The sequence below is a fragment of the Humulus lupulus genome, chromosome 4, assembly GCF_963169125.1.
Source record: "Humulus lupulus chromosome 4, drHumLupu1.1, whole genome shotgun sequence".
In the NCBI taxonomy this organism is placed as follows: domain Eukaryota; kingdom Viridiplantae; phylum Streptophyta; class Magnoliopsida; order Rosales; family Cannabaceae; genus Humulus; species Humulus lupulus.
The window spans coordinates 29070077-29096566 of NC_084796.1; positions in this window are offsets into that span (position 1 = coordinate 29070077).

Sequence of the window (26490 nt, forward strand, 5' to 3'; positions counted from 1 at the left end):
GCTCGATCTGGGTCAGGATGTTGCCCATATTTTGGGACCTTTCTTTGGCGCACCAGCAGTGCGACTTCTTCTTCCTCTTCGGTGTCTTCAATGGTAGGGATGACTTCTTGAGGAGGAGGGAGCTCAGGGGGAGGACCTTGAGCTCTAATGGTCAGTGTCTAATCTTTCTAGATCAGTTTGCAGGTCACTATGGTAGCGTCAATAACTACCATCTGGAACTCCTTCTCCTTGGCAGGAATACGAGACAGCATCTCATATTGACCTCCAAGGGTCTCTGATCGCCCTGTTCTCTTGTATATAGCTACACAAAGTAACAACTCAATCATAATATGTTTAAAATCAATCAATAAAGAATTCAAGTACAAAATTTGAAGAGCGAAGAAATATACAAGGACAGTTGAAATACTAATGGGTGCAGTTCTTGAATCCCATTTGACATGAAGAATTGATCCTTGTAGTTATTTGGGTAGCTGGGGAGGTCGATGACGGAGGCCGTATTGGGGAATCTGGTGAGGTAGTATAAGTTGTCACCTCGCCCCTTCTGTTCGGGGTTGGCTTTGGGGCTGAAGACGTACATGATGTCGGCAGGGGTGGGGACTTCCCACTCGTGTTTCAAAAATAAATATTTCAGTCTCACCAAAGGACGATATGCATTGGGGGAGGGGGGGGGGGGGAGCTGGAATGGCGCCAGTTGGATGTAGTTCAAAAAATCCACGAAGTACGAGTCCAAAGAGAGAAAGGCACCTGCCTTCAGATGCTCGTCACTCCAGGCCCTGAAGTCATCCTGAAGTGGGGTGCAGCTTCGCTCTTCTTCCAATGGAGGTTAGGAAACAAGGCCCTCGGACCCCAATTCGATCCCATGGCTCAACAATTTTATTCACCTTGCTCTGAGTCTTTATTCAGGATTCGATGTGCTCATCCTCAAAAAAGGCGTTGGGGTCAACTACGATCTCCCTATCCACTACTAGGCAAAAGTGGGGAATAGGGGTCTCAGACGCAATCTACTTGCCCTTACTCTTGCTTTGAGAAGAGGAGCTCACGGCTGACTTCTTCTAATGGGCCATGATCTAGCTCACCTTGTGAAAAAGCGACCTATTAGAGGCGACCTAGGACAAAACTTGCTACGGTGATAAAGGTACGATGACCCGAGGGTTTGAATTTGATTTATTCAACCTAAAAAAATACATGAGCTAAGATATCTCCTAGCAACAACACATGTGTCCACGTGCATTTAGTAGCCATGTGCTTTAAACTCGAGAAATCCCCTGATACTTCGAGATTCGCATGTCAGACCCAATACCTTTTTGAAGGCAGTTTAATGCAAAACCACTCAGGGAATCGTAACCCTTAAGCTACCTAGAACTGAACCTAAAAACCCTCAAATTTCTACGCATACACAGGCAACTCTCTTTCAAAATCCAGAAAATTACCTACTTTTTATGCACATTATTTCTAATAAAACCTAGAATTGTTGTTTTGACCTATCAAAAACCCCTATTAAACTCAAACATGGCCGAAGTAAGAAACTATACTGGAAAATTTTGTAAAACTTATTGAAAAATAAGAGGGAGAAATTTAAACCGTGTATAGAAATACTTACATATTATATGTTTGATCGAGGGAAGTGATGATAGCTCCAAAGATAGTAGCCTGAAAGCTTCTGAAGAATGAGAGAATGTCAAAGGTTTCTAAAAGTGCTCTGAGAAGAAAAGGGAAATTCTTTTAATGCAAAGGTGGTGAGGTTCAGGTTTGTTTCTCCTATTTATATGTAAACTTTGGGAACCAATCTGGGCCACTCGATTGGGTTAGTTCGAGATCCAAAGGCTTAGATTAAATAACCCCTGCGACGGCAAAAGTTTGATAGGACAGTTGTCACAATACTTGAAACCCGAACAAGCACCTATTACAGACTGACACGTGTTTAACACTCGAGTGGTGGGTGGGCACGATTTCACATAACAGAAGCCTAAAAGCCCATGTGCGTGTCAGAGGTGATGTCATGCGCTAGCAAGAGCTTGGGGGGAAATTTTGTACCCCAAAATAAACACGAACTGAATCACTCAGCATAGGGTACAGCTGGCAGATAAGAACATGGAGAAAGTGTGCAGGTTAAACATCCAGCTAACTCTGGTGTGAGCAGTTCGAGACAAACTTGGCAGTACGACAACCAGATAATCTCTAGGTCACCTCTTGCGCCAAAAACCTAGTTCGAGATGCGTGATGGCTAGATCACCTTCTAGATACTCTGAACTTGGCCCATGTCAAGTTCAATTAGCTCTTCAACATCCAGCTCAATGGAAGTGTTCAGCTCGCGGAAGCTTGATCATGACGCACAATGAAGGATTCCAAAAGACTCGAAGATTCCTTATACACTCATTAATGCCCAGATTTATTACATATTTATTACCCAAGAAAACAGATGTAAATTCCATAGGCAATCATATCCCTATGTAAATATGAGATTATTCTGATTTATTATTTACCATATTTATGCACGGGGTTAACCAAAAATGTCCAGGAAAACCCTCTATAAATATTAGGGGAATTGACAGAAAAAGGGACGACTTCTTGATACACAGAAACTCTGGTGAAATTGTAAGAAACAATTTCACCTAGAGCCTAAAGGCGATTAATAATATTATCTCGTGGATTAGGTGGATTTTAACGACTGAATCACATAAAATTGTGAGTGTTTTTCGTATTGCTCATTTGTCTAATCACGGTTTAGTAAGAAGGCCTAATATCTCAGTTGTCGGATTTCTTAATCCACTATTAGCGAAAAACTGCGTCAACAGTATATTATGTTGGAGTTTAGCTATGCTATTTAGTTTGAGGAATTATGGATGCTAAGTATATTTTTATGATTTGTAACTTATTAAATTTAACTATTTGGTGATTACATAACTGTGGGAATATTATTGTTTTATGTATAATGATAGATGATCCTACTTTTATCACTAATATTTTTTCTATATAATGATAGGAGTTATTCCATTATTTTGGACTTATAATTATGATACTATTTAGTATAAACTAAAGGATAATTTATAAGGGTTATTTTCCAACAAGGGTCAAAGTTTGATCTTTGACCACCCAAGTTATTGATATTACACATCTGCCATTGCCTAGGGCTCGGGTTGTGACATGATCATTTGTAGATCAGTCTAAATCCTGAGTATTCATGAACTTCCGTTTGTGTTTATTTGATCTTTTGATTCACTCGTTAAATTTTCTTAGTATAATGAGGCTAATTACTTTTATTTTGGAGATTCAATATCATGAATGGCTGGGAACATGAATTACAATATTGGAATCCATACTTTCCTAACAGATTTGGTTCCCTTAAGGGTTAATTCTAGAACTGAATGGTTATTGAGCTCAAATCTGTAATTTGATTATAGATTAATTATTCACTAGTAAATTAATGGTACTTAAGGATCAAGAGTTAATTAGAAGGGTAAAACAATAATTTTGACTAGCTCTAATTAACGAACCAATAAATGGAGGACATAACTGCATTTATTGATTATATCAATGGACTACAAGAGACAACTCTGTAAATATAATTCTATAAATACTTAGAGTGCAATTCCATATTTATAATGGAGTGGTCATGGAATTAATAAATAAGATTATTGGATTAAAGAGTTTAATTAATAATCTGGTTTATTGGAGTTTCATATTATAGGTCCATGGTCCCCATATCACATCTGTCCTACACTATCAAGGGTAAGGATGTCAAAAGAAAGATTTGTAGAGAGAAGGACGTAATTGCAAATGAATTAATTTTCAGGGGAAAGGAAATAATTATGTGATAATTATAGGCAATTGATTAATTATGAATTAATTAATTATTTAAATATATTTTTTTATTTTGAAAAACTATAGGTTAACATAAATATTAATCTTGTTTGGATTAATATATACAGAGAGATTAATAATTATCTTATTTAGAATGAGATATTTATTTATTTATTTAAAACTGATATTTTAAGATAAAGTTTTGAATTATTAACTGATATTTATTTTGGGATAAATATATTGTCTTAAATGATAATTAAATAAAAAAATGAGAAAATTAAGGATAACCCTAATGGTGTGGTCGACACACTCACTGTACAATGAGTGTGGCACCACACACTAAGATTTTCAATCCCTGGGATTTGAATTTCGAATTTCAAATAATTTGTTTATTTAATTATTTTTTAAATATGATTTGAATTAAATAATTGAATAAGGTTATAACTAATCAATTTTATTTTAATAAAATAAAGATTAATTAAATTAGTTAATTATCGTTATAAACCTAAACAGAAGCGATACTTTCAGTAGATTTGGTTTCTTATAGACTGTCAAACTCTCTCTAGAGAAAAAAAAAGCGATAGCTTTTCCTAAACCTGAAAAACTATCCAATACATCTTCTCTTTATCAAACTTCTCTAGATCTCACATGTTGAGTACATCTAAAGAGTCATAAATACACTTTTTTTAATCCTACGTGTCCACACACGTCCTTGTGTGTTTGATGATTGGTTTGGAAGATCATGGTGTGATCTTTCAGCACTTGGATAGGAAGATCATTGGTTTTATACAAAAAGATTCAAGGATACTTGATAGGCTACAAGAGGCAATCTCTAATATGATTGTATGTGATTTAATATATATGTGTGTTTGTGTGTATGATCTTGGTTGATATTAATAATTATTAAAAAGGGTCCATTCCCACTGCGTTTCTTTGATTTGCTCTTTTAATACCAAGAATTGGTACCAGACCAGTCTACATATATATATATATATTAAATGTTGTATGAGTTTCTAGTATTTGTTATATGTATGTTGATATGTATATTGAATGGAAGGATATGTTTTTTGAATGTATGGTTGAATGATGAATCATTAATTATATGGTGCTATTGGGTTAGGAATTTTAATTTTCTAGATCTTGTGTAAGCCATAAAGGGCATAAGATTTTTTGTAATTTTTATTTCTTCAAATTCAAATTTTAACATTATTTACACAAAGAGAAGAGAAAAGACAAGGATCTGAGCCCTAGTCGCATGCATCTAGGCACACGACCACTTGCGCATCAGGCCCCTGCTTGCGCTAGGCGCACGACCACCAGTGCCCAGGCGCACGCGCACATGCGCACCTGTACCACGTACCAGCCCCGCGACCCCCTGCGTACCCGAGCCCTCTCACTTGTTGCTCCATGTGCGCCTGACCCGCCCTCCCTGGACATCTACGACATGCCTGCCAAGCAGCACCCCAGCCCCCGACCCAAGTGCTCATGGTACCCAAACACTAGATCCTATTTTTGTGCATTATTATCGTTTATTTAATTAATTTTAAATTGTTTAAATTGAAAATATTAATTATCTTATTTTATTTATTAGAAAATAAAATATATTTTAGTTGGTTAATATTTTATCTTAAATTTAAATAATTATTTGAATTTGATTCTTTAATTATTTAAATTCAACAATATTAAAATGATGACAACAATAGTTATTTAATTAAAATATATTTTTAATTAAATAAATTAGATAGAAAGTTAGTTTCTAATTTATTTGTTGGGCATAACTAAATTCCTAAAGATTAGAAAGAAAGCCTAAAAGAGAGAAGATGCATTCTTGGAGTCTTGCAAACTACATCAAAAGCTATTTTGTAATTTTATTTCTATTCTTCCAAGGGTTGTAAATTTAGAAATACCCAACATGACTCGATTCATCATTTATTGTTTATTAATTAATTATTTATTTAAATAAATGTTAATTAATATTTGATTGATAGCATGATCATGCATTAGTCAATTACATGTCATTCATGAAACCCCACATAGTTTTCATTAATCATGCATCTTTTAGAAACATGATTATTTAGGATTTTCCTAATTGTTTATATGAATTGTTTTGGAGAAATCAATTGCATGTAAACTACTAAGTATTAAATTAGTTAAAACTTGGTAACTCACACCATAATAAAGGCAATAGATTTTATAGGCCTTTAAGGTAACCAATTTTATTTAAAAAGGTGTTTTAGTAAAGTTAGATGAATGTAATGGGTAATTATTTAGATCACATTAATTATAGAAACACGCTCTTTTATAATTATAATGTATTTTGTAATTAATTACATTCATAGGGTTATTAATAAACTAGTAATTAATTTGGAATTAATTGATTAGTTTAATAAAACACATTTTTTTAAAATAGTAAGTGGGAGAAGGTGAACATCTCAATGTGACCTATGGTCTCCATTATTAGTACAACACCTTGAGATATTGTAATGTCCTAGATAGCCAAGACCGTTACACTGTGTATTTTAAATAGTGCTAGACTCGCTAAACGAGTCTGTAATGCCCCGAATTTCCTAATAAGGGTTATGGCCTTGATTAGGAGGCGGGGAGGGCCATAATTGATTTATTATAATATTAAATGATCATATGCGTGTTAATGTGAATTATATTATTATATGATGATAAATGAGTGCATATGGGGGTATTTATAATGATAAGGGCATTTTGGTAATTTGGCCTGTTGAGGGCATATTTGTAAATTGGGTGCATATTGTAATTTGTGAATGAGATTTTATTATTATGGAGATATATTCGAGCTATTCGGCATGAGACGATCATAGATTATGAGTTAGCGGTTTAGTCATAACGGGGTCAAGTTTGGGGTAATAGAAATGTTTATTTGATGATAAATTGGGAGTATTTGAGATCAGGATGGAATTCTGGAAGTTTTGACTATAATGTCCCCGGGGGTGTTTTCGGGACCCCGAGCCTTAGGATTTTTTTGAGGTTACTTAAGCTTGAAGTAGCTTGTCAGATAAGAACGTACGTTAGAAGATCTCTTTCTCCTTTCCCGATAGCCTATTTTACCGTTCGAAACTTTCTCGAAGGAATCTTGAGTTATAGGAGTCGGAATCAAGCGAGGTTCGAGGCATAGAGATCCTAGGAAAGATTAGAAGCTTCTTAACCGAAGGATTTGACGGAAAACAACCCAATCAAAGGTAATCTAAGTTTGAAGTTTTGAGGTTCTAAAGTTTTTAAACTTAGAATTGGACTTTATGAATTGTTGAGTTTTTGGTTGGTTTGAGCTTCAGGTTTTGGTGGTTTTGGACCATTGGGAAGTTTGGGAACTTTGATTTGATGATTTGGATGGGTTTTTGGAAGGTTTTAAAAGTGGAAAAACGAAGAAAAGTGGCTGGTGCGAAGTTGGGCCGCGGCCTTGTTCTTGGGCGCCACGGCCCTAGCTTGAAGAAGGTGGAGGAGGCTCTACCAGGGGGGCAGGCCGCGACATGATCCATGTAGGGCCGCGGCCCTTAAGGGAAAAATTGCCCAAAAGTGTGTTTTTGTGATGGAAACTTAACTCTAAGGGCCTAGGATCGATCCTACTACTTAGTTGAGTGGGATTCGATGTTCCGGAGGCTTGGGTTGGGTTTGGAAGTATTTAATTACTCATTTTGATGAGGTTTTATATTTGGTTATGATTAGGTGACCGCTAAGGGCTTAAAGGTTGATCGTTCTCAAGGGTCGTTCTTATATTGGTTCTAGCTCGAATCTGAGGTAAGAAAACTGCACCCTGTGTATATGTGACATGCATGGCTATTGTTGGTGCATGTTGGATTGTTAAATATAATGCATATGATGCACGAGAAACATGTGATTAAGACATGATTTATATACTGAGTATGATATTGTTCAGAGCTTGAGCCTCTGTGTCCGTGCATAGTCCTAATTGTACTAGTACATGTTAAGTAAGCATGTTGAATACCTTGTTTATGGATATTGGATATGGGATATATGTTTGGTGGCATGGATTACTTGCGTGTGGCACTGACTTACTAGTCAGAATCGGCAGTGGTGTTAGATCCATCTGTGAAGCTGTGATTTACTAGTCAAGTTCACAATGGGTTGAACACTGGTCGTGTTTTACTAACCTAAGAGTCAGAAATGGCATAGCGTCATGAACACCGAGCCAAATGAAGATTAGATCTAATCGATATCAACAAGAATGACTCATATGGGGTATTAACGATGGACCGACCCTAAGGTCGATGAACTTATAAGCGCTTGGCTAGTCTAAGACTAGTTATTCAGAGCCAGGGCATATGGCCCGGTGACTGTTTGTCACATGGCTAGGGAACGCTGTTCCAAGGTTATGACTCTATGGTCATGGGGAAAGGTTATGTTGGTGACTATTCACCATACACCTATCCTGTTCAAACTTATGAAAGGTTCTCTTATCAATTAAGCCCGAGTGACCCTAACGTCACATGGCTAGAGGGGGCTGTACCCACTTTTGTGACTGTTGCGACTGTCACCTATTTATTGGGGATAAGAGTCTTGGATGATTATTATGATCATTGGTTGATGTGTTATACTCAACATCATGTGGATCTGTTGACTGTTGGAGTAGGGCGTGTGCCTTATGATCCGATGACATGTTATACCTGTTCATGAGCATATTGAGTTTTCTTGCTGAGCTTCGGCTCACGGGTGCTGTGTGGTGCAGGTAAAGGAAAAAGAAAGCTGGACCATCATTGAGTTGGAGAGCTTAGGTGATGAGGTGTACATATGTAGCTGCTCGTCCACCACGACCGAGGTTGAGAAGGAACTAGGGTTAAACCCTGTTTTGCCGCATAGAACAACCTGTTGTAAATATTTTCTTGTAGTAGACTCTGAAATTATAATTGTAATGCCCCAAATTTCCTAATAAGGTTTAGAACCTTGATTAGGAGGCCGGGAGGGCCATAATTGATTTACTATGGTATTTAATGATTATACGCATGTTTACATGAATTATATGATGGCGAATGCATGCATATGAGAGTATTTATTATTATAAGGGTATTTTGGTAATATGGCCGCTGTGGGCGTAATTGTGTATTTTGGGTGCATGGTTGTGATTAATTAATATAGCCACATTATAAGGTGGATTGGTTCGAGCTATTCGACATGAGACGATCATGAGATGTAAGTGTTCGGCCTAGTCATAACGGGTTTAAGTTCGGGGCTCGGGGTGAGTCTCGGGGTCATTTTGATGATTAGAACATTACCGGGAGTAAGAGGGTAATGGGAAATGATTTATTGGTATTTGAGAATATTGAGAATAGCGGGAATTGGAGAGCGTTAATTATATTTAACGAGATAAGCGGGAAGGGACGGTTTTACCCTCGAAAGTCTTTAGAGGGATTTATTTGGCTTAGGGGCATTATGGTCTTTTGACCTTAAGGATTTATATCAGCCTTTGAGTGTTTAGAAGGCTGTGGAAAATAGAACAAAACAAAGACTTATCTCCTTCTCTCCCGTACAAGATTTCTCCTTCTTTTTTCCCTTCAAATTTTGAGAGCCATCTTGAGGTGTTAAGCTAGAAGATCAAAGGTGGAAGCTAGGGAACTTATTTCAACCATTAAAGGGGATTCAAAATCAAGTTTGAGGTGAGTTCTAGTCTTTAGTTTTTGGTTGTGCTCTGTTTTTCCCTTTAGTTTTTCAGCTTTTGATTCTTGTTGAAAATTTGGATTTGAAGAGGTTTTAATTGATGTTTAGCTTGGGTTTTGATGAGGGGGAGTTATGGGTGATGTTTAGAGGTTTAATTGAGTGTTTGGAGAAGTTTTGGAGCTGGTTAGAGGGCTTGGTTCCAAGGGAAAACGTAGGGGAGGCGAGCTGGTGCGAGCTGAGTTTTTGGCAAAACTGGGTATTGAGCCGCAGCATGGCTGTGGTGCACCCCGGCTCGAGGCGTCTGGAAGAGGGGGTTGCCTCTATCTGGGGGGAGCACCGCGGCGCAGCTAGGGCGGGCCGTGGCCCTTAGTGACCTTTTTGACCAGAATGGTGTTTTTAGCTTGGGGATTCAAGCCTTAGGCCTCGGGGTTGAACCTAGTACCCGGTTAAGTGGGGATTGATGTCCCGGAGGCTAGATATTGATTTGGGAACTTATGTCGATCATTTTTATTGATGGTATCTTATATTTGGTTATGACTAGGTGACCGCTAAAGGACTAAAATTTGATCGTTCTCAAGGGTCGTTCTTTTAATCATTCTAGCCGACTTTGAGGTAAGAAAACTGCACCCTGTGTATATGTGACATGCATGGCTATTATTGATGCATGTTGGTTGATTATTGAGTATGACATGCATGGTTATTTTTTATGCATGTTGGTTGATTATTGAGTATGACATGCATGGCTATTCTTGATGCATGTTGGTTGATTATTGAACGTGACGTGCATGGCTATTACTGGTGCATGTTGGATTGTTGAATATTATGCATATGATGCACGAGAAACATGTGATTAGGACATGCTTTGTGTACCAGGTATGATATTGTTCAGAGATTGAGCCTCTGTGTTGTGCATAGTTCTAATTGTGCTAGTACCTGTTAAGTAAGCATGTTGAATACCTTGTTTATGGATAATGGACATGTGATATATGTTTGGTGGCATGGCTTACCTGTGTTTGGCGCTGACTTATTAGTCAGAATCGGCAATGGTGTCAGATCCGTCTGTGAAGCTGTGACTTATTAGTTAAGTTCACAACGGGCTGAGCACTGGTCGTGTTTCACTGACCCAAGAGTCAGAAGTGGCAGTGCGTTGTGAACACCGGGCCAAATGAAGATTAGATCTAATCGAGGTTGGCATTGAATGACTCATATAGGGTATTAATGCTGGACCGACCGGAAGGTCAATGAAAACTATAAGCGCTTACCTGGTCTAAGACTAGATGATCACAGCCAAGGTATATAACCCTGGTGACTGTTTGTCACATGGCTGGGGGACGCTGTCCTTAGTTACGACTCTAGAGTCGGGAGGATGGTTATGTTGGTGACCAATCACCATGCACCTATCCTGATCAAACTTATGAAGGAACCACTTATCAATTAATCCCTGGTGACCCTATCATCACATGGATAGAGGGAGCTGTACCCACTTCTGTGACTTTTGGCTATTGTCACCTATCTGTTTTGGACCGTTGGTCCTGAATGGCTATTGTGGTTATTGTTGATATTATATCATGCTTTATTGTGTTTTCTTGCTGGGCTTCGGCTCATGGTGCTAAGTGGTGTAGGTAAAGGCAAGAGGAAGCTGGACCATCCTTGAGTTGGAGAGCTTAGGTGATGACGTGTACATATGCAACTGCTCGTCCGCCACGGCCGAGGTTTAAAGTGGAACTAGGGTTACACCCTGTTTTGCCGCTTAGAACGGCCTGTTGTAAATGATTTTCTGTAATAGACTCTAAAACTATGTTTTTTGGATCCCAATGTATATATTAAACGTTCTAGTGAAACGTTACATCTTAACTAAAATTTTAATCCCTAAACCGCTAATCATACTTACACGATTTTGGCCAAATGACTCGATTATCGAGTTTAGCACTGTTTACAAGGCACACTGTAACGGTCCCTGGAGTTGGGGCATTACAATAATTTTACAATCCCAACGTATATATATATATATTAAACATTCTAATGAAACGTTACATCTTAAGCAAACTTTTTAATCCCTAAACCGCTAATCATACTTAGTTACACGATTTTGGCCAAATAACTCGATTAGCAAGTTTAGCACTGTTTACAAGGCACACCGTAACGATCCCTGGAGTTGGGGCATTACAGAGTCATTTGGCCATAACCATGTAATTAAACATGATTAATTGTTTAGTGTTAGAATTTTTGGTCAAAAGGTATAATCGTTTCACTAAATCGTTTACTTCCATACATGGGATCCCAAACTAAAATTTAAAAAGATTAATTACAATTGGAAAGTTATAACCAACCGACCTAAGCGGCAAAATAGGTTTTGACCCTAGTTCCTCTGAGAAACCCTAGCTGTGGTGGTCGAGCATCCGCATATGTACACATTGTCATCGAAGCTCTCCAACTCATGGATGGTCCAGCTTCCTTTTCCCATTACCTACACCACATAGCACCTGTGAGCCAAGGCTCAAAAAGAAAACTTAAACATGCTCATAAGCAGTTAATAACACATTACCAAATCATAATAAGCTTGCCTAGCAGTAATAACCCTACTCATGCATGCATACCATTCATATAAATGACACCAGCATCATATGGGGGCCAGTTACCCTAGGTAAATGATTAATGAATCATACCGGGGCTCAGCGCCCTAGAATATGGGACTACTCAGTCACCCCGGGTCCCATTGCCCTATCTTCTGTAACCAGCCTTGGAACTGGCCCAGTGTACCTAACGCTGAATTTTCCACGACCATTGGGTCAGACAAGCGTATGATGCACTCCTAATTAGGTGTAACCATATCGTCCAGCGCTCAGCGCACTATTGCCGCCCTCGACTTATAAGTCAATGCTTTCGACCAGCGCTCAGCGTGCTAATGTCGTTCTTGACTTATAAGTCAAGTCCGGGGCCCAACCCTAGGATATGGGACTAATAAGTCACCCCATGGCACATTGCCCTATCCTCTATCTAACCAGCCTTGGAGCTGACCCAGCATACCTAACGCTGAATTTTCCACGACCATTGGGTCGAAAAAGTGTATGATGCGCTCCTGATTAGCCTAACCATATTGACTAGCGCACAACACGCTATTGCTGCCCTTGACTTATAAGTCAATGCTTTCGACCAGCGCTCAACGCTCTATTGTCGTTCTTGACTTATAAGTTAAGACTTTTCAATTAAATAATGCAGACAAGCATATATCATATAACAAATATCCAGATACAAAACATTCAACATGCTTAGTCAACAATCATCGGCATAATCATAATCATGCATACTTACAGGGGCCCATGCCCTATTCATATCTCTGTTTAACAATCTGGGCCAAGCCCTAATCACATATATCACATACTGGGTGAAGTTTTCTTACCTTTGGTCCAAGCACAAGTAAGACATGAACGACCCTCGAGAACGATCCTGCCCCAAGCCCTAGCAGTAACCTAGTCACAACCATAAATAATAACCTCATTAAGATTCAATCCCTAAAAACAAACTCTGGGACCACTCCCATGCTCTCGGGACTTCCAATCCCACCCAACAGGGCGGTGGAACCATCCCCTGAGCCTCCAAGTCCTCCCAATCTCTAAAAATGAGTTTTTTCTGAGACTGGTGCAGTGCTGGGGCACCCAAGCGTAGCGCTAGGGCGCCAACCAAGTCAGAGAGCCCCCTTAGGGCTTCTCCTGCATATCGCAGGGGCGCCCAATTCCATCGCAGGGGCGCTCCCCTGCGAACCTAGAATCCTTGGGTTTTCCCTTGTGTTTTCTGTGAATTCAAGCCACCAAAATCTCACCTAAACACAACCCAAACTCACAATTCAACCTCAGAACCTCATCAATACATCAACATCAACAAAACCCAAGCTTACACTTGATCAAAAACCCACCAAAACACAAAATCCATACTTGAGCTCCAAAACTCAAGGACACCTAAAAAACATGAGGAAAATACAGGAAAACAAGGAAAGTTCTTACCTCAAACTAATGGTCTACAAGCCTAAGTTGTCCCTTAGCCAACTCTGGCTTCAACCTTCAAATTTATGAGCTTTCCTCCTTCCAAAATCCAAAAATCCCCAAGGTGCTAAGAGAAAAAGAGAGAAATCATATAAACGGAAAGAGAAGGAGCTAGAGTGTTTGATATACTCTGTTTTGGGGTTTCCTTCACCTGAAGAAACCAATAACTTAAGTCTCTATTTTGGTACAAAATGACCAAAATGCCCCTTAGCCTAAGCCTTGCCTCCTTATGCCCCCAAGGGAAAATTTTTCTTTTGTCTCATACCCCGTTAATCACAATTAATGCCTTATAATTCCTGTTACTTCCAATATCCTCAAATAATTACCAAACAATTTCCCATTACCCGATATCCCGGTAATGTACTAAATACCCAAAATACCCCTTGACTCACCCCGAGTCAGGTATTCGGTCCCGTTGTGACTTTCTTGCTAACTTTCTCCCTAGGATCACCTCGTGCCGAGTAACCCAAATATATCCACATAATAATGTGGTCTCGCATATTTATCACATATATGCACATATACTCCAAATATATCTGTAACGGCCCAAATTACGAAAATTGCCCTTCTGGTGAGAAACGGGTCCACATGCATATTTAATACACCTAAACATGCATATCTAATCATATTATAATATAACTCACCTATACATATAATGATACACATATATATCACATAAACGCATATTTCATAATTAAATCACATAATTTCCATAATTTGCCATCCTAGCCCCCTAATAAAGGCCCTAAGCCTTATTAGGTAATTTTGGGACGTTACAGATATGAATAGGGCCTCGAGGTGACTTTGTTTCCATCCCCCTAAGGAAGGTTTCTAGACATATTAATACCAAGGTTGGCTTCTTACGAAGATAGGAAGGAGTGATGTATTTTAGGCTTGACTGACCCTAAGGCGCCACTCTCTAAGTTAAGTAATGAATTCTGAAATAATAAGTTACACTTACAAAGATTCAATTAAGCTTTTGCAGTGGATAATTGCATATTGACCAAACTAGTGGTACTTTATTTTTAAAAGATAAAATAAAGAGTTATTTTGAGTTTTAAATTACAAAGATAAGATTGTCTTATAAGCTATCCGAATTTAACTTGACCTACCCTAAAATGGTACTTTATTTGTTGGGTAGTTTTATCATGGGATAGTAAATGTTTATTTATGTATTTTAATTTTTGCATTCATGCATCATATTTACTTTCTGAATAATTGATATTTTTCAAATAGTAATATTATTTTATTTTATTTCTTTCAGTAATGTCGAATGGTGGCAATCATATAATTACTTTACTTTCACTTGAAAAACTTAATGGTGATAGTTTTATAAGATGGAAATCAAACCTGAATCTTAATTATGTTAATCTGTGAGAACCATAAATTTTTCCTAACTGAGGAATATCCTGAAGAGCCTACTATCACTGCCCCGAAGAATGTTCGGGACAAGTATGATGTCTGGATTCAATCCAACAATAAGGCAATGTTACATGCTTGTGAGCATGAATAATGTTCTGAGAACAAATCATGAACCCATGGAAACTGCATTTGAGATAATGGATTCTCTGCAGGCCATGTTTGGGCAGCAATCTGACCAAAGTAGACATGAGGCTACTAGAACCTACATGACTACTAAGGTGAAGAAAGGTGTTTCTGTACGCGAACATGTCTTGAGCATGATTAACGTGATACATGAAGTAGAAATGCCCAATTTTTTTATTTTATTTTATTAATTTGTGTGCTTTATTTGAATTAATAATTTTTAAGTGTTAGGAATTTATTTTATTGTCTGAAATGTTTGGTAGAAATTATGTGAATAAATTTTTTTAATTGTTTATTTTGTGTGAGCACTTGAGTTTTGGTTGTATGTACCAAGTTGCATGATTAGTAGAAATGCACCATAGCAGTTGTGTGTATGCATATGCATGATTGCATGGTGAACATGCAATAGTTTTCCCATGCATTATTCTAGAATTTTCTTTTATTTGTTATTTAGGTTTTTATTTAATTAAAAGGAAAATAATGGGAGAAATAAAGAGAGAAGGCTCTAAAAGTTTTGTGTTCACACAAGAAAGAAATGGGAAACAAATGGTAAGAAGAGATAAAGTTGCCATTTTTTAATTCTCATAACTCTGGATCCAGCCTCAGTAAAACAGTAATAACATAAGTTGTAAATATCTGGTTTAGAAAAAATTAGTACAGTTAGAATGCTAATTAAATTATCTGCAATTTTTGTGAAATAGCATTTTCCCTAAAATGCAACGAATAATGGTCAAAATCGAGTCCCAAGTTGCAAGACCTTAGAGTTACGAAAAATAGCACAATTCCCTTATTAAGTGTGGACAGACAAGGAGAGAGAGAGAGAGAGGGTAAGGTATATCCGATTTCCTAATTACTCTAGTTATTCTCTTGATAGGTCAAAGATTTTATTGTATTGATTTGGGAGAGGGAAATTAGGAAAGAATTCAGGAGAGATTTGGGTAATTGATTCTAGGTTCTCATCTCGTAGGGTGAATAAAATGGAAACAAATGAGTCTTGGAGACTTATTTCTTTTGTGGCTGCATGCAAGAGAGAAAGAGAGAGAGGGAGAGGTTCGAGAGGCAGAGAGAGAGAGAGAAAGAAAGAAAGAATGAAAGAAAGAAAGAGAGGGAGATCGTGAAGGAGAAGAGGAGGGGTCCAAAATTGTGATAGTTATGATTTTTTATTTGTGGTTTTAGTTTTGGTTATGATTATGATTCCCTAAGTATAGTTCTTCTCCTCATCACTAAGTTCTTCCTTTTCTTTGTGGCATTCGAAAATGGTGATAGGGTACCCAAGGTGGTTTGTGCTCTAAGATTCTTTTTGCTATTGTGTTCTTGATTCTACAATCAAGAGAGGTAATGGATCCACTCTTATTTTTGTGTTTGATTTGGTGTTGATTAGGGGTTATGGTTTTGGATTATGGATTGATGTTGACAAGGAAAGTATGTTGATCTCTTGTTATTGATGTTGTTTTGATCTTAGAAATATGAGCATGGTGATCTTGATATTGTGACACAGGATTTTCCTATGTTATGCTGCTATGATTTATTTGATTCTAATAATTATGTAAAAGCGTGCAAAGATAATGGTAGATGCATGCTAGGGTTTTGATGTTAGTCTACTATTATATGTTGATGATTGTCTTTTATATTTTTAAACATGAAAAGGATTTGTTGTTTTTGGACTATGTAGGTTTCGGCCTAGGGACATTTTTAGCATGTTTGGTTAATTTTTTTTTAATGTTTTGTTGTAACTTATAATCTTAGAAATATGTTAGGTTATTTTTAAGATTTGAAATTGGTATTAAGTTCTTTAGGAATGTTAATTTGGTCTTGTATATATAGTTTTGATTCTTGATGCTTAAACAAAGTTTTGTTCATGGAATGCATGAGATAGTAGAAACATGCTAGGGAATGGTTTAAACATGATTAAGATGTATTTTTACATAAATATTACTTGCTGTTTTTATTATTATTATTTATGTTGTGGTAATTAATCTAGGACTTTAAAATATAAAAGTTTTGTCCAAATTAATATTTTATAACCAGTGTAATCAAAAGATAATTTTTCTATCATTTTAGTGGGACTTTTAAACTAATTAAAACATGCATTTTTTTTTAAAACTATTTTGTGAAAGAAAAATGTGATTTATTTAATTATACAAATTTTAACAAACAATATTGCTTGCATGAATTTTATTTTATTTAAAGAAAATGTATGTTACATAAAATGTGTAAGATAGATGCTCTAATAAATTAAGCCCTAGAACTTATGTATGAAAATTTGGTTTGTCTACACTTTATTTATATGAAACTTTTTAATCAAATTAGTACAATTTTTATTTTAAAATAAATAACTAAGAAGCATTATTTTTTTTTACTAAGTATTTTAATTGAGTAAGAGATGGTATAAAGAAAATCTTCCAACTTAATTAAAATGACGATATTTATATAAAGAATATGGTTGTCTTGAAATATCATTTTTTTTAAACAAAGTTATTTATGAATTATTTTATTTATTCTTTGGTAAAGGAAATGAATACTAAATTGTCTTATCTTAATATAATTATTCATTATTAATTAATTTTCTTTAAATTATTTATTTTTGTGGGAAAAAGAAATAGAAAGAGGAGTTCAATATTCGATTGTTTTTCTTTTAAATAATTATGGGATTAATACTTGGTAATGACCACTAAAATTAGATAAATCTTTTTAGTTGTTTATCGATACAATTTTAACTTAGCCTTGCGACATAAATCAAGTTGGTAAATATTTTACTTAATAAAATCCCACGTGATTTCTAAGGATTCAAGAGACTAAATTCTACCAATTTCTACACAATTTCCAACATACGTATGTCGCATGAAAGTTTAGCCTTACGTTCAAAATACGTCTTTTAGTTGAGTGAGTGTTTGTTGTTTGGCATTCGTTAAGACCATGATAGTAAGTTTGTGAATTATTCTTTTATGATTTTTTTTGTAACCTATGCCATGTGTGCATGGCCCATGCATATGTGGGGAATGTTTGTTGGGCATGCATAGCCTTACTTGATATTGAGACGAATATTTGGGTTGTGATTTTTAGGCTCATTGTGAAGTACCTCGCTATTTAATTTATTTGGACTCGAGGTAAGGAAGTTAGCTAGAATTTATATGCATTATGTTATGAAAAGTATGAGGTAATATGTCGTATTATGTTATCAAAAGTCTAATATGATTGCAAGAGTTATGGTGTTATGGAAAGTATGAGCGATGGTAAGATAAAGTGTTATGAAAAGTACGAATTACTATGTTATGATATGAATTATTGTATGTTTGCTTGTATGTTGTAGGAAAAGAAGTAGGTAGTTAGCGTGCTGAACGCGACACAATAAAAGAGTTACTAAGGATATGACGTAACTCATAAGGGTGGACGCGTCAAGGTTATTCGAGGACCTGAGTTCTTGTTTACCTCATAGAGGAGGTCTTACTGGTTAGTGCTTTTGCTGGTTACCTCAAGACGTGACATGGACAATAGGGGTGCCATGATCACAAGATGTATCATTATGATTATGATTATGATTATGATTATGATTATGATGATGAATATGAGTATGAGTATGAATTTAATATGAATATGATATGGTTACTATATGAATTGTAGTGAGTTTATGATACGTATGTAGTTTTCTGTGTATTCCCCTTTAATATTGTTGCATTTTTTTGTACTTCCTTACTGGGCTTTTAGCTTACCCCCTTACTTTCCCCCTTTCAGGTAGGCAATAAGATTTCTCCTTGGCACACATAGTGATGTGGGAAGTTCCGATGTTTAGGCATGTATGACGCGGGGTGTCTTATGGCGATTAACGATCAAGATGAGCGCCAATAATAATTAAGAACTTGTGTTATGGTTTATATTTTAATTATGTTAGTGGGACTTATTAGTTTTATTTTATTTCCAAAGACTGCATAAAGACACAACATTTTTATTTCAACTATTGGGCCCAAGTTGCATGTTTCATCAAGGCTGCACTGAACCTTTTCTCTAAAGTGGCATTTTAAAAATAAATATGAGTTGAGCGACGTTTTTATAAAGTAAAAGATTAGGGCGTTCTTTACAAAAAATACATGGGGCTATCATTGATGAGTGTACACAAGTAAGCATCATACTTGAATCACTCACTCCTACATTTTCTACGTTCACCACCAACTATATTATGAATAAGTTGGAATTCAACATGACCTAGCTGTAACGTCCCAAATTACCTAATAAGGCTTAGGGCCTTGATTAGGGGGCCAAGATGGTAATTTGTGAAAATTATGTCCTTATGTGATATATATATGTGTAAGTATGTGATTATGTGGAATATATTTTAATATGACTAGAGATGCATGTTTAGGTGTATTAAATATGCATGTAGCCCAATTTCTTATTAGAAGGGTGTTGACGCCGTTTTTTGTCAACTTAAATCGTAGAGCAATTAAACAACATTTACTATGAGGCGAATGAATAATGAAGAAAGACAAGAGGGTTTTTACGTGGTTCAGCAGTTAACTCTGCCTAGTCCACGAGTCTGTATTATTAAGGCTTAAAGATTTCTGGAAATTTTTCAGAGATGAATTACCCAGAGCTTATTCTCCAGCCCAAAGAAATTGATCCTTTATAAGTGATCCTTCCTCCTCTATTTATAGGGGAGGTTACAGAGTTCATTCCCACATATTTTGGGAAGATATTCTGTATATCAATTTAAATAATGACATTAAATACAATATCTCCTACATATATGGAAACGTCCCATAAGAATCGAAAATGGATAACAGACTAAATAATATCCCTTAAATGTTCAGATTATACAACAATAAATATGTTCATACATAACGGGCTATCCCAGATGACTCATCGGGTCTTCAAGATCAGCGATCGACCCTGTGTCTGTTGAGACTTATGGTATTGCTATGATATTTCCATCCTACTTTAGGAAATGCTCGGAGTAGATTAACACTATTGAAGCCATCATACTCGAGCCTGCACTTCCCAAGCTCGGACTGTTTAATCCGAAGGCAATCGATAACGGATGTATCCCAATGTCATGTCATTTCAAACTCAGAAAGCATCTCGAGGTTACACATCTTCAAGGTCGTTATTTTACTTCGGAGATCTTACAGCTGGACCATACAATGTTTTCATACATTTCGAGTTCACACACCTGACGAGTCCAATTTTCGAGGTCATAACCTCTGGTCTCGAAATCTGGGTGTAACAAAGGGAAATTTTCGTAATTTAACTCGTTATGGGTATTTTTGGCATATATGTGTGAGACCACATTATTATGTGTATATATTTGGGTTACTCAGCACGAGACAATCCTAGGGAGAAAGTTAGCAGGAAAGTCACAACGGGACCTAATACCAGACTTGGGGCGAGTCAAGGGGTATTTCAAGTATCTAGTACATTACCAGGTTATCGGGTAATGGGAATAAATATTCAAGGATATATTTGGAATTAGTGAGATTAGGAGGGAATATCGGCGATTTTGACCATTTTGCCCTCGGGGACGTTTTTGGTACCTCGAGCCTCGTGATTAGCTTCAGTTACTTGAACCTTAAGTAAACCACACAAAATTAAAAAAAAACACAAAACACTCAACTCTCTCTTGCCTCTCCCAACCGACTCTCTCTCTCACTCACTCACTCACTCACTCTCTCTCAAATTTGGTGTGAATTTCTTGAGAAAAGTAAGGGAATTGAAGGCTTGGGTTAGGATTTGGAATTTTTTGCAGCCAGGAGGTCATTAAACACAATTGAGGTAAAGCTCTAGTCCATGTTTTAGTTGAAATCTATAATGACTTTCTAGAAATCTTGGAGTGTTCTTGAGTTTTGTGGCTCAAAGTGTAGATTTTCTGTTTTGGTAGGATTTTGGCTGAACTTAATGTTGGGTTTTGTTGCTGGTATCATGTTGATGTTATTCTAGGGATTAAATTATAGTTCTAGGAATGATTTGGGAGGATTTTTGTGGGTTTTTGGTTGAGGAATTTTGGGTTCGTAGGGTCGGGCCGCGACTCTATTCTTGGGGCGCCGCGACCCATGTGAACCCAGGCCAGATGGGGCTTCTGTTTCCAAGGCACGCCACAACCCATAGGGGCAAGTCGTGGCCCATGTCTTATTTCCAGGCAGGAGGGGCTTTCTATTCTAGGAGGCGCTCTGCGACCCTTAGGGTCAAGTCGCAGCCCGCCTGGGCATCTTTGGCCACCTTAGGTCTTGAGTAATGGGAAATAAAACCTAAGGGCTCAAGATCGATTCTACTACTTGGTTTAGTAGAATTTAACGTCCCGAAGGCTAGGACATGATCTGGAAGCCTTTAATTGCTCGTTATTGATAGGATTCTATATTATGGTTGTGACTAGGTTATCGCTAGGGGCTCGGAACCGAGATCATGCTCGAAGGTTGTTCTTATTATAATTTTCACTCAGACCTGAGGTAAGAAAATTGTACCCAATACGTGATATATGTAATTAGGGATCGGGCCCCCAAGAATGAACGTGATTGAGTTATGGTTGTGCTTGTTGATTTAACATACTTGAATACTCCGTTTCTGGCTAAGTGTTATGTGATTGTTCGCATGGTCTGCGTAGTTAGGGGTTGGCCCAGTTAAGGAACATGGTTATTACTATGCTTGCATTTAATTGATGGTGTTATATAATTAATATGTATGCATATTTGTATTGTCTGGAGTATGCTTATTTGTATTTGTATCTGAATACCTGGCTTAGGACTTGACTTATTAGTCAAGGGCGGCAATAGCGCGTTGTGAGATGGTCAAAAGGCTAAGGCCCAATCGGGAACGTACTATTACGTTGGTTGACCCTATGGTCATTGGAAAACAAAGCACTTGGCTAGCTCTATGGCTAGTTACTCAGAGCTAAGGGCAAGGGCCCCGGGTGACTCTATGGTCACAAAGCTAGGGCATAGGGCCCCGGGTTGAATCTATGGTCAACTATTCAAGGCAGTGTGCCCCAGAATGATCCAATGATCATTTATCTGTAATCGTATGCTGCATGAGTAGGTTATTACTGTTGGGCACGATAGATAAGTATTTGAAATCTGTATTTACTATTCATGCACATGTTTAAGTTTTCTTGCTGAGCCTTGGCTCATGGGTGCTATGTGGTGCAGGTAAGGGAAAAGGAAAGCTTGACCAGCCATGAGTTGGAGAGCTTAGGTGGCGGCGTGTACATATGTGGCCACTCGTCCACCACGACCGAGGATATCTCAGAGGAACTAGGGTCGTATCCCTTATTTTGCCACTTAGGCCAGCTAATTGTACTTTTGCCTTATATATACCCTTTTAAACATCTGTTTGTAATATTTTGGGATCCCATGTATGTATTAAACTTTTAAATGTCAACAGTTCCTTTGAACACAATTTTCAACCCTAACCCTTGACATTAACCTTAGTTACACGTTTATGACCACATGACTTGATTTGCAAGTCGGACACTATTTAAAGTACACAGTGTAACAGTCCTATATTAGGAGGACGTTACAAATTGGTATTAGAATTGTCAAGGTTTAAGGGTTCTTGAAGATTGGTCGGGCATGTACACTCGCCACTAAAGACAAGCTCGACTCAGGGGTTTCGGTAACTATTTATGTGGTTATGTGTTTATTGCTTAAATAGGATATACATGCCTTATCTGCATGCCTGATTCAGGAGCATGAGATATTCTAATAGGGCCTGGCCATTGACTGTTGCATGAATGATAAAGAACATGCTTATTAGCATTGTTATTGCTTGTGAATGCAAAGGAACCGCTTATTAGCGTTGTTATATGGACATGTAGGTCAGAACACACTTATTAGCGTTGTTAATTGTATATAGGCCATGAAATGGTTAGTAGAACTGTGATACTGACAATGATTAAAAAACATGCTTATTTGCATTTATATACATGTATAAATGCTTGAACATGCTTATTTGCATTGCTAATTGCTTAGGAATGCCAGAAATGCTTATCAGCATTTTTATTTGCTGATGAATATTAGGAAGTGCTTATCAGCACCATGATTGAATATATTATGTGCTGGCATGCTTATTAGCAATGCATCTATTTGTTTGTTCGGTCTTGGACTGCCAGGCAGAAAAAGGTACAATTATTACTTACCTAATGATTGATTTGATCACTGCATAGTGGAATAGTTATCAGTATGCTTCCTCGAAGGTCAGAGAGGTCGGCTGGCCAAGAGATACAGGACAGGGAAGAGAATGACCAGGACCAGGCCCCACCGCCAGCTCTAGAGAACTGGCAGCAGTTGCTTGTTGATATGCAAGCTAGGTTACAGAAGCATGAGGATAAGATTCGCCTCTTGAGATAGCATCGAGTTCCAGCAGGGAACCTACCGCCCGCAGTACCAGTAGTGATATAGCTAGGGGTACCAATGGTAGTACAGCCCCAGGCAGGGGGAGATAGATGGGAACCCTTGTATGAGAGGTTCAGGAAAAAGCACCCTTCAATTTTTAAGGGCAGCTCAGACCCACTGAAGGCTGAACAGTGGATGACCATGATAACCACCATCCTGGATTTCATGAGGGTAGGCGGTAATGAAAGAGTGGCCTGCGTCACTTACATGTTTCAGGAGGATGCCTGAATATGGTGGGAGGTGGTATCCCAGACCAGGGCAGTAAATACTATTGAATGGGAGGAATTCAGAACTATGTTCATTGAGAAGTACTACAATGATGCAGTTAAAGCTGCGAAGGCTGAGGAGTTCAATAAGTTACTTCAGAGTAACATGACAGTGACCGATTATCCCCTACAATTCGACAGATTGGCAAAGTTTGTCGGGGATCTGGTGCCCACTGATGGGACCTGAAGAGAGAGGTTTCTCCAGGGGCTACATCCTATGCTAGCCCGGGATGTTCGTATTACTAAAGTGCCAACATTGACTACCTATGCACAGGTTGTGGAGAAGGGGCTTACAGCTGAGAGCATAAAGAACAAGATATGGGATGAGAATTTGGCCAGAAGGGATTCTAGGAGGCCGGGATCTCCATTTGTAGGCTTTGGTAGGGGCAAAGGTCCTAGTGACCAAAAGAGAAAGACTCCAGATACAGTTTCAGCTCCAGAGCTAGATAAGAGGCCACGGGGCATACAGATAGGCCGTCGGGGTGGCGGTGAGACCTGGAAAGCATTCCCACAGTGTACTCAGTGTAGGAGGTGCCATATTGGGGAATTTTGGGAGAAGTCCTGCTTCGTTTGTGGGAGTGTGGGACACCTGAGGAAGGATTGCCCGAAAGCCAGAAAGGAAGAGCCTAAGAGGGTGGACAGCCTAGTGCCAGCTCAGGTGTTCACCTTGACCCAAGAGAAGGTCGAGGCTAGTCCCTCAGTGGTTACAGGTCACCTTTCTAGCGCTGGGACCCTTTATATTGTTTTAATTGATTCGGGTGCTACGCATTCTTTTATTGCTAGTAGGATTATAGATGGGTTGTGTAGGCCATGTGACTTCTATCTAGTGGGGTTTAGTACTATGCTGCCCACTAGGGAGTTAGTGGTTTCCGAGAGATGGGTTAGATCACTACCAGTGACAGTGGATGGCAGGGAGTTGTCAGTTGACTTGGTAGAGTTGGTTATGACTAATTTTGACATAATTCTGAGTATGGACTGGCTAGAGAAGTATGGGGCAATGATAGATTGCAAGAAGAAGATGGTAACCTTTGAGCCTGAGGGTGAGGACCCCTTTGTATTCGTTGGCACTGTGCATGGACCCCATATACCTGTGATATATGTACTTAGAGCTAGAGACCTATTGCAAGGGGATGCATGTGGTTCTTAGCTAGTGTGATGGATACCACTAAGGTCATGCCAGTGGGACCAAGGCAGACCAGATTGGTCTGTGAGTTTTGGATGTGTTTGCAAAGGATCTACCAGGGTTACCTCCATATAGGGAGATAGAGTTTGTGATTGAATTTGCGCCAGAGACATAGTTAGTTTCTAGGACACTTTATAGGATGACTCTAGCAAAGTTGAAGGAACTAAAGGTTCAATTATAGGAGATACTAGACTTGGGTTTTATATGGCCTAGTTTCTCGCCATGGGGCGGACCAGTTCTCTTCGTGAAGAAGAAAGATGGTTCTCTGATGATGTGTATCGATTATAGAGAACTGAACAAGTTGACGATTAAGAACAGATAACTTTTACCAAGGATTGATGATTTGTTTGATCAGCTGCAGGGTAGGACGATATTCTCCAAGATAGATCCTCGATCTAGTTATCACCAGCTAAGGATCAGGGAGGATGATATACCGAAGACATTTTTTCGCACCAGGTACAATCATTATGAGTTTTTGGTGATGTCATTTGGACTGACTAATGCCCTAGCAACATATATGGATCTGATGAACATAGTGTTCAAAGATTACCTGGATCGGTTTGTGATTGTCTTTATCGACGATATACTGGTACTCTCAGCCAGAGACAGAGCATGAGTAGCATATCAAATTGGTACTACAGAGGCTGAGGGAGCACAGGCTGTATGCGAAATTCAAGAAATGTGAGTTCTGTTGGGAATTGTGCCCTGAAAGCATATGTAGTAAACGTTGATTTAAGAAATAAATCAATTGAATTTGTTATGCATATATTTTATGGACTATATTATTCTGTGATAATATAAAGTAAATATCAGAAAAATTCCTCAGTTCATATATGTGATCTCAACCATGTATTGATACGGGAGGATTGTGTTTGAGATAATTAAACTTGAATAGTTCGTAGTAAAATAAAGTTATGGAATCTTTAGATTAATTACTGCAAGTACGGTCCACTAGTATTATGAATACATGTGGTCTAGATCCAGATCACTAGTGTAGTAGGACATTTTAGTGGAGGTACTTTATATATTAGAGAATATATAGAACTGGACCAGATATGTTTATTAATACTTAGTTAAATACAATTTTGAAGTATTACTTAAATATATCAACTAATGATCATATACAAATAGATATTAATCCTGAAGTTACTATGAACTCATGTTTATGTTATATGAGTTCTCCGATTCATTGGTTCTGGTCTGTCAAAATGATCAGGCTATAAGCTTTTATTTTAGGAACTCATTAATGTAAATGGCTGGGGACATAGTATACCGATATGGAATCTATACCTTCTCGTAAGATTTTGAATAATGGTTCTCTTATAAGGGTTGACTTTTGGGACTAAAAGGTTATTGAGATCAAATTCATAATTTAGTTATGAATTAACCTTCACTAGTAAAGTCAATGGCACTTAAGGAAACAAGATTTAATTAAAAGGGTAAAACGGTAATTTTATTCCCAATTAATTATGAACCATTATTAGAGGATTAATTTGTATGTACTGATTATATTAATGGACACTTTATTTTATAAAGTACTCAGTAAATGAAATGTCTATAATTACAAGAGTGCAGTCTCATATTTATAATGGAGTAAGCATGAGATTAATAAATTAAGAATATTTAATTAAAGAGTT